Source organism: Bombus flavifrons, chromosome 1, assembly GCF_040668555.2.
Source record: "Bombus flavifrons isolate JBK064 chromosome 1, iyBomFlav1_principal, whole genome shotgun sequence".
Lineage (NCBI taxonomy): Eukaryota > Metazoa > Arthropoda > Insecta > Hymenoptera > Apidae > Bombus > Bombus flavifrons.
The window spans coordinates 7200648-7208886 of NC_138442.1; the positions used below are offsets into that span (position 1 = coordinate 7200648).

Sequence of the window (8239 nt, forward strand, 5' to 3'; positions counted from 1 at the left end):
CGATGTAAACGCTAGGAAACGTTTTCAGAAGCGAGCATGCTTGTTGCCACGCTTATCGAGTTTCGCGAGAAGGTTTAAAGTATAGCCGTGCCGCCTTCAATTATTCACCTCAACCTGCAGGGTCAACCAAGACCCGGCGACTACCCTTGGCCTCGGCTCACACCGTCATGTGGTCGCGAGCAACACTCGGAATGCGTGTTTTTCTCTCGTTTCCTACACTTCACTCGCTTATCGCGAAGCATCGGGAAATCGAAAGCATCGAGACGCCGATCTTCGTGTCGCGTCGCTCTATGCGAAGTCGTAATTTTCGATTTTGTTAAAAAGTAAATGAGAAATCACAAAAATTGAAGTGTATTATTCGAGCAAACATTGGAAGGCAGAGTTGACGTTGGATGAACGCGCCAGTCCAACGAAATAAACGAAGGCTTCGCGTATCACGAGCAAAGCCCATTCATATCGGAAAATGAATTTTCCTTTCGATGAAAGCGTAACGATACTCTTGCGAGGAAGAAATCCGATTATCGGACAACAGCATGGCGTCTACGGTTCGTAGTTTATCGTTAAATTTTCGAATCTCTATCAAGTGCGCGACTAATATCCTTAAGCGCGGACGAGATATCTCGCGGGTTACTTCTCCGACGCGATATATTTTTGCAAAGAATCGATGGTAATACGATCGCCGACCAACTATTCGCCTGGAATTTAAACGGCAGAATTTTCTGGCCGCTGTGGATCGTAAAAGTTATATTTGCATACGAGTGGCATCCGGCGTGCGAAGGGTCGCACGGTTACGATGCAAAAAACCAGTCGCAGACGCGTTAAGAAAATTAAATTGGCCGAGGGGTCGACTGATCGAAGAGAAGGAACGTGCGCGAAGAAAATGGAAAAAAAGATAAATTGATAAATTGGAACGATCCGGCACCGGGACTACAGCGTTATCGAATCACCGTGTATTGCCAGAAGTAGCCGACGCGAGTTAGCTGCGCGCTCTCCACGCATTGTTTCGGCCACGTCGGACGACGTTGTGCTGCGAGTTTCGCCGATATCGCCGACTAATTTTAATCGATGCGTATCGAGTATCCGCTAATGAGATGACCAGCGGAGAAGAGAAGAACGCGGTTCATCGCATTCGCAGTTGGTTGCTGTCGAAACCACAACACGAAGAATCTGACAGACACCAAGAATCTCTCGTTTGCTGAAAACTCGATTATCATTGTTGCACGATGATCGTTTACTGAGCGAAAGACAAGCCAACGCGCGTATAATCTAACGAAAAGAGTATTCTTGCGCCGTCGGTAGACGGCTTAACCTTGCGCCGATCACACCGATCTATCGAAAACGAGGTCCGTCGCGCACCATCGTCGCTGGAAACTGCGGTGCAAGACGCGAAATTACTATACGCATACTAGCGCATTTGCGATACCGAGCGCGAGAAACTAAACGATCTCTCGTTTGAAGAAGTTTCGAAGAACAGACTGTGTCAGTCGGACAAGCTGTCGCAGAGAAGACAGAGATAAAAACGAAGGAGAGGCAATTGGAAGTTTCCTCAATGTTTTCCCGCAGAAAGACAGAGAGAGAGAGAGAGAGAGAGAGGGAGAAAGAGAGCGTAAAGAGGACGACGCGTATATGATCGAAGTGGAAACTCGCGTGGAAAGACGAACAAGTGGTAGGTTAACGAAAAGGCTGGCAGCCGCACAGGTGCTGGCCGGTGAAGGAGGCGTTGCGGAGATTTAACTGGTCGCAGCACTGGGTCCGTTCCATTTCGCGTATCTGGTCTCTCGTGCAACGAATCGAGAAATCGATCGACGCGGTTGATCGTTGGTGGCACGAGCGGACCACGATTTCCCTGGCGATTCCACGTACGGCAGGCTCGTGGATGCACGCGAGGTTCGACGGAAGCCTCCAAGTTAGCGGTTTTCATTCATGAATTCTCACCGCTGTGGTGAAACGATCGGTGGAAAAACGCGGACCAGTGACGTCATAGCGTCGCGGTGCCTGGCGTCAGACTGGCTCGCCGATGGCATTACGTACCAGTGCGTTGCTACTGATTCGCGCAAGCGCGAGCCACCGCTCAGACCGGAGAATTCTCCATGTTCCCTCTTTCTTTCCTTCCGAGCTGCTCCGTTCGTTCCATCTCGTTTCATTTTCCATCTCGTTCCCCTCGCAACCCTTCGCGCTGCTCCCACTTCCTTCCACATCTCCTTCTCCAACTCCACTCTTCCTCTCTTCCTCTCCTTCTCATCCCAGATATACCACCTTCACTCTTTGCTTTCATTTCTCTAACCACGATAGAATATCGCGAGATCTGTTCACCTCTCTATATTCCTTCCCCTCCCTCCTGCTCCCTTTCCTCTCGTCTGTCGCTGTATTTTCGTCTTCCTTTTCTCGCGGTCGAAATACCGTCGCTGTTTATCGCAAAACACTTCGCTTCCTTATTTTCCGTCTAATCTACGATTTTCCACTGTCAAGTCCAGTCAAACGTTGCGTCTATCCGAATCCGCGGATATTTCATCTCGTCTTTCACTCTGCTTCTGTCTGTCCGATTTTTCTTTTATTTATTCGGTTGGCAACTAAGTGATTGCGGGTTTTGTCATTAGGTGGTATTGACAAAATCCGCAATCACTTAGTTGCCAACGCAATAGTTCTAGGAAATGTATGTTTATCGAAATCGTTTGCAATTCTCGTTATATCGATACTTGTGTTACTGGCTCGAGTATTTTTCCTTATCGGCCGAACGATGTTTCAATCGAGCAGCGAATGCACCGTCTATCTTGTTTCCTGTTTCGTAAACGGATAATCGAAGGTAGCGCGCGCGTTTCGCTGGTTTCTTTGAAACGAACCTTTGCCTGTAACCTTGTCGCGGAATAGTTAACGCAGTTTCCACGTCTTGTGTGTACAGGCGGCGAGAAAATTTGACGGCACATTTGGAATTCCGTGGTTGGTACACGAGAAACGGCATTGATAAAAATACCGCGTATTTCTGTCGGTGGCGACACCGAACGAATGATTTATTCGCACGGTGTGCTCACACCGAACTCGCGTTACCAGCCGAATTGATTTTTCCCATTTTACGTTCAATGGATTTTCGCTGTTCGCGTTCGCTTATTCTAACGACAGCAAATCTGTTTGCGTTAAAGCGGCAAGATTCGCTTTATCGCGATGAAGGAAACGACGCCAACAGTTGCTAGAAAATCCGGCTCTGCTTTAACCATATGCAAATTACGCTGAACGGCCGCGCAGCAAGGTGAAAGATTTTCGAGTCGATGAACGATCAAAATGTAGCGCGATCGATATCGCGTCAGACTCGGATCACCACGTGTTCCACTTTCGATACGCTTTTTCTATTTTGCACGCAGTGTCGCTCGACGCGAATGTACGCATGGCGATAAATAAATAAATTAATTAATTAACACGTTGGTCGCGCAGCGTAATTCGGCTAAGTTCCCTGTGGGGTCCAAATCCGATCGTATTCCGAGGGATCTCATGGCAGACATCCCAGATCTTTCATTTAGTCAAGAAGCATATTTCTTGTGAGACGCACATCAGTGATTTTTTCATCCTCAAAATGCTCAGTAGACAGCGTGAAAATATATTTGAAAGTGAGGAGAGTAGTATAGAATAATGGAAAAACTGGTATCGACAGAAGTGACCAGATGGTCTCATATGCCACTACGATACGGAAAAGCATCAAGTGGTATCCAAAATTAGCACTACATTTCCTCTTAGGAACAACTACCATATAGTAAATGCTCATATTGTGTACCAAACAGTCACGAACAAAAAAATACGGATAAGAAAATTTCGGGAAATTCTCGTTTCCGAATGGTCCGATGTGTCGTCAGAAAATACCGCCCGACAACCATCGGAAGAAAACGAGGAAGGTGACCCACCATTTGGAGATTCGTAAGAATCAGCAGGGCAAGTCTATAAGAAGGATGTGCACCCTATGTTACCAGAAGAAGAGGCAAACTGTCGTACGCCAAGAGGCGAGAAAAAACGTAAAAAAGACCGAAACATATTGTTCGAAGTGTCCAAAATCACCCGAAACGTGTTTGGAATGTTTTAACGAATACCATGCGACATAGCATAATGTAATATTTTATCCAGGATATAAATTAATAAAAAGTATGATACAATGTGTTTTTAATATTTTTATGTTGTATATCCTATATTTAATTAACTCGAACAAGAAGAGCGTCATCCGTATTTGGGTTACGGGCCCCCGCGGAAGGATGCCAGTCACATAGATATGGGTGACGTGGCAACCAACGTGTAAAGAACACAATCTATGCAGCGGTGTACGTAACACGAGAACCAGGTACGCAGATTCGCGTCTTCTCGAAAGAATATCGAAAAGATATTGCGAAAAAAAAAACATCGTGACGAACGAAGTTTCTTTCGGTAAATAAAAACGACGATACAGTAGAATATACGGACATACAACAGGAGCACACGAGTTCCTGATGCATTTTCCCGTGTTCGATGAATTAGTAACAAAGAATAATCGTCTGGTTCCTTAGCGTCGCACGTGTTCCATCGTACAAATTATGATGTCTGCCCAGTTGTCCGTAGTTTACCACGAAATCGTTACCTACGGTGTATTGCTACGCATCGCTGCCGATGACTCACATCAGCAACTTTTTCAACGGTTGATTGTGATTATAGAGTGCGTTCGACCCTCGCCAAATGGAAAAGGGAAACGTGCTTCATTTTTTATCGCCGCTGTAAATGCTTAAACTGGCACGCGAGCGCGATCGATTGCTTGCACGAAGCGACGAAAAATTCGATTTAGTGTTATTTATCAGTACTCGAACCCTTTGGTATAGGAAGATATAACGTGAGAGGAAAGAACGCGATATATTCGCGTGTGAAAAAGGCAGAACAGTATAGTCTAGCGAGGATAAACTACTAATAAATAGTAACATGTACGTGGTAAAAAGTGTTTCAAGGACTCTACAGATCGACCAAATGGAACAGAGTTAACGTGCTTGGAGATTCGATTAAAATATTCGGTGTGTCACGCGTTGCTGTTCCAATTTCTATGTCGGAGCTTGCAGAAAAATATCCATCTTGTAAATTCGATTGCGGATAAACTAGACGGTCTGGTCGACGTTGAGAGTACGTAATTAGCCGCAAAAGGAAAAGCAAGTGTACGGGGTAAGATAGAAGAGGCCAAAGGAAGAACACGGTGAAGTTGAATAGCGGCAATTGTGGTGCGCAGGATTTAAAGAAATACACGTGGCGATTGCATTTCCTTGCGGTAGCTCTGACGTAACGTGGACAGCTATTCGCACGCAATAAAATTCGCTGGAAAGGCAAAAATTTGCTGTTTCACACGATGCCTGTCGTTATCGACGTTATCGAGGAAATTACGAACGAAGGAACACACAAGCTTCTCCGTTCTTCCCAGCAGACAGTTAGACGCGGTGTCCGCGGAAAATTACGTCTTTCGTCGTTGCACTTAAACTTGCGTTGCTCGCTGCTCTCGTAACCACCGCGTGCTTGTCTCAAGCACAGGCCGAGAGTCGTTGAAACGTTGTGCAAACGACGTCGACTCGCCGGCGACCATGTTCCACGGATTTTCTAACGAGCTTTCAACGATATCTCCGATGGAAAGACATCGCGCATTCTCCGCTCAAATTCGAACGAGACTGTCGCCTTAAAAAAAACGTACTTTACCCTGTGTTCCGATGGTTCTAATCGGACTCGGCTCGAGGTTTCCGCTGCAGCGTTTTTCCCCCAAAAAGCTGAAGCGATTCCTACCGTCTGCTCTGAACTTTCAACGAACGTCTAAACGACTGAAGATCGAGCGGACAAGACTGCGATCCAGGGTCGTAACAGGCGACCAATTTGGCCTCCATCCTCGCAAGTACGGAACACTGCTAACTCCGAGTACGTGCTTGCACTCGAACGTTTTGCAGTTTAATCTTCCTCGACGAGTTGGGGATAGTAACGATCGTTATCCGTCGACGCGATCGAATCACGCGAGTCTTAAACGTTGCAAGTATCGTAAACGTTTGTTAGCGGGAAACAGCCTTCAGTACGTTAAATACGAAGAACATGGGACGAACAGAGCAGACGGAGAACGAAGATAATAAAATGAGATAAAGAAACTAATATTTGACGAAGCTAATTGTCTTACTACAATTAAAAACCGCTAGCGATGGCTCGCTTCGAGGATGTTACACGACGAATGAAAAATATCAATTGCATTATCATGTTGACCGATATACACATTCGGTTAATAGGATTAAATTTCCCCTAAGAGATACCGTATTGTTGCACAGAAACCACGAATGGGATCTACAGACTCTGCAAGGAGCATGGATTCCAAACAATTCGACAATTCCCGCATAATTTATGGCATCGCTTAAGATACTACGAACAAAACAATGGCACACCACATCCGACGTCTTGTTCGTCCGTAGTATCTTAAGCGATGCTATATTTAAATTAAAATGTCGCGAATGTAACGTAGGGGCCCGATACTTCTTTATCCTTAACGTATGTACTTATTTACATATTTCTGTCGGAAAGGATTATCGGAGCCAACGAGGGTCCGACGAACAAAGCGGACGACAAACGATGTTAACGAGCGCCGCGCGTTATTTCGTCGCTAATCTATTGGGATGAACGCGAATAAAACGAGACAGTGGTATCGGAGTAATTAACGTTTACCGATAATCGACCGCACGCTTGTCGCATAGTCCCAAAAGCGTCAGTAGTGCGAGTAGTTAGCACGATAAATTAAAGAGGAGGAGCAACGAAGGGCGCAGTCAGTGCCATTCGTCATGTCCCGTTACGTCGAACACAGCATCGCTCGAGAATATCGGTAAAGCAATGCCAGAAGGTGCTTTCCACTTTTCGCTGTTCGTTTTCCGCTCGCTTCTACGAGCTCAAATAAACGCTGGAAACTGACTTTGCGATTCAACATTCGCAAAGTGAAATTACATCCGACTGGATCGCTTTAAGATCATCGATTTCCTAATGGAACGCTGATTCGTTTCTGACGACCGTGTCTCTCACGTTATTCGAAATGAGAGCGCGTAGCTCGTCATTGATCGGCTGAGCATGTTCCGCGACGCGAAAATCGAAACATTCGAACGTTTAAATCTGCAACGATTTCATGCATCAGAAGCTCGCACGCCGTGAAGACGATGACCATTCTCTCAACCGTCTCGCTGATTGTCGATACCATCCGCGATTTTTACGCAGTGAGACTGGCGGAATTTTGGGAAAGGCAAATGAGAAACGGCGAACGAGTATTCGTTGCTGGTCCCGTCGCCGGCCCGTTGCGCTTTCCTTGCGAGCGGCGACGGCGAAGCCACCCTGTATCGACCCAGCAACGCCCACCCAAACAGTAACCCCCACCATAGATGACCCTGTCTACTATCGCTCGCTGCCATCTCGCGTCCTCCAAAAATTTCTCGACGCGGTGCACGATATCCTTTCTTGCTCTCCACTCCCTTCTCTTTCTGTCGGCTTCTTGGACCACCCAAATTTGATCGACTGCGGACAAAAGAGGCTTCGGACAGGATGTGTCCGTCCGCCCCACGTCGCACACAACTCGAAAGGGACGGTTTGTTCGATGTGGACGTGGGACGTGACGCGTCGAGTATCGACTCCGCCGAAAAGTCGTCCAAACGCTGGATGACGAGCGCTTAGGAGACGAGCGAGTCAGGAGATTTACGCGGAAAATGCGACCGCGCGATTTCGTTTAAAACGAGATACGCTTTCCGATCGGAATTTAGCGTCTGCGATTATTCGTCGTACAGTTTCAACGAAATCCATTCTAAGGTCTATGATCATCCTAATAGAACGGATGAAAACGTAGCAGACACGTGTTCTCTGTTTGGACGCTTCTCCTGTTGGTCGATTCAAAGGGAAAACATCAAATAGCAGGTGGCAAATAGAAGAGTAGAATGGCTTGAATAGGCACGAAACGAATACCTGGCAAACAACAAGATGTATTATTTAGCTGGAAGTAATCGTTTCGTCGCGACGAGGACGAATCCACCGAACAAGTTTGGCGCTCTTCCGCGTTGCGTAGGTTGACGCGATGATATGGCACATTCTTAAGAACGCGTGATTTATTTTCTTAGTATATTCTCTGAGCCAATTCCAGTGGAAATATACCAATATTTTTATTTATGGTCGTAGAATCCATTCGTGAATTAATCTTTCGCCATGCTTTCTGTAGCTTCGACTTCGGCAATACACAGGTTCCGTGGTAACCAGC

General features: G+C 46.4%; 1 protein-coding gene across 3 annotated transcripts in view; it reads right to left on the minus strand.

Annotated features, from left to right (window-relative positions):
* LOC138180539 (frequenin-2) overlaps positions 1-2007 on the minus strand; it is a 49382-nt gene extending 47375 nt beyond the window's left edge. Inside the window, exon 1 of one of the 3 annotated variants that reach the window (XM_069114496.1) lies at positions 1936-2007. The gene's annotated coding sequence lies outside the window, so the exon portion shown is untranslated. Of the gene's footprint in view, positions 1-108; positions 1227-1863 lie in introns of those variants that run through there. The other 2 variants (XM_069114506.1, XM_069114525.1) reach the window with 2 other exon arrangements.
* Positions 2008-8239: the final 6232 nt, after the last annotated feature.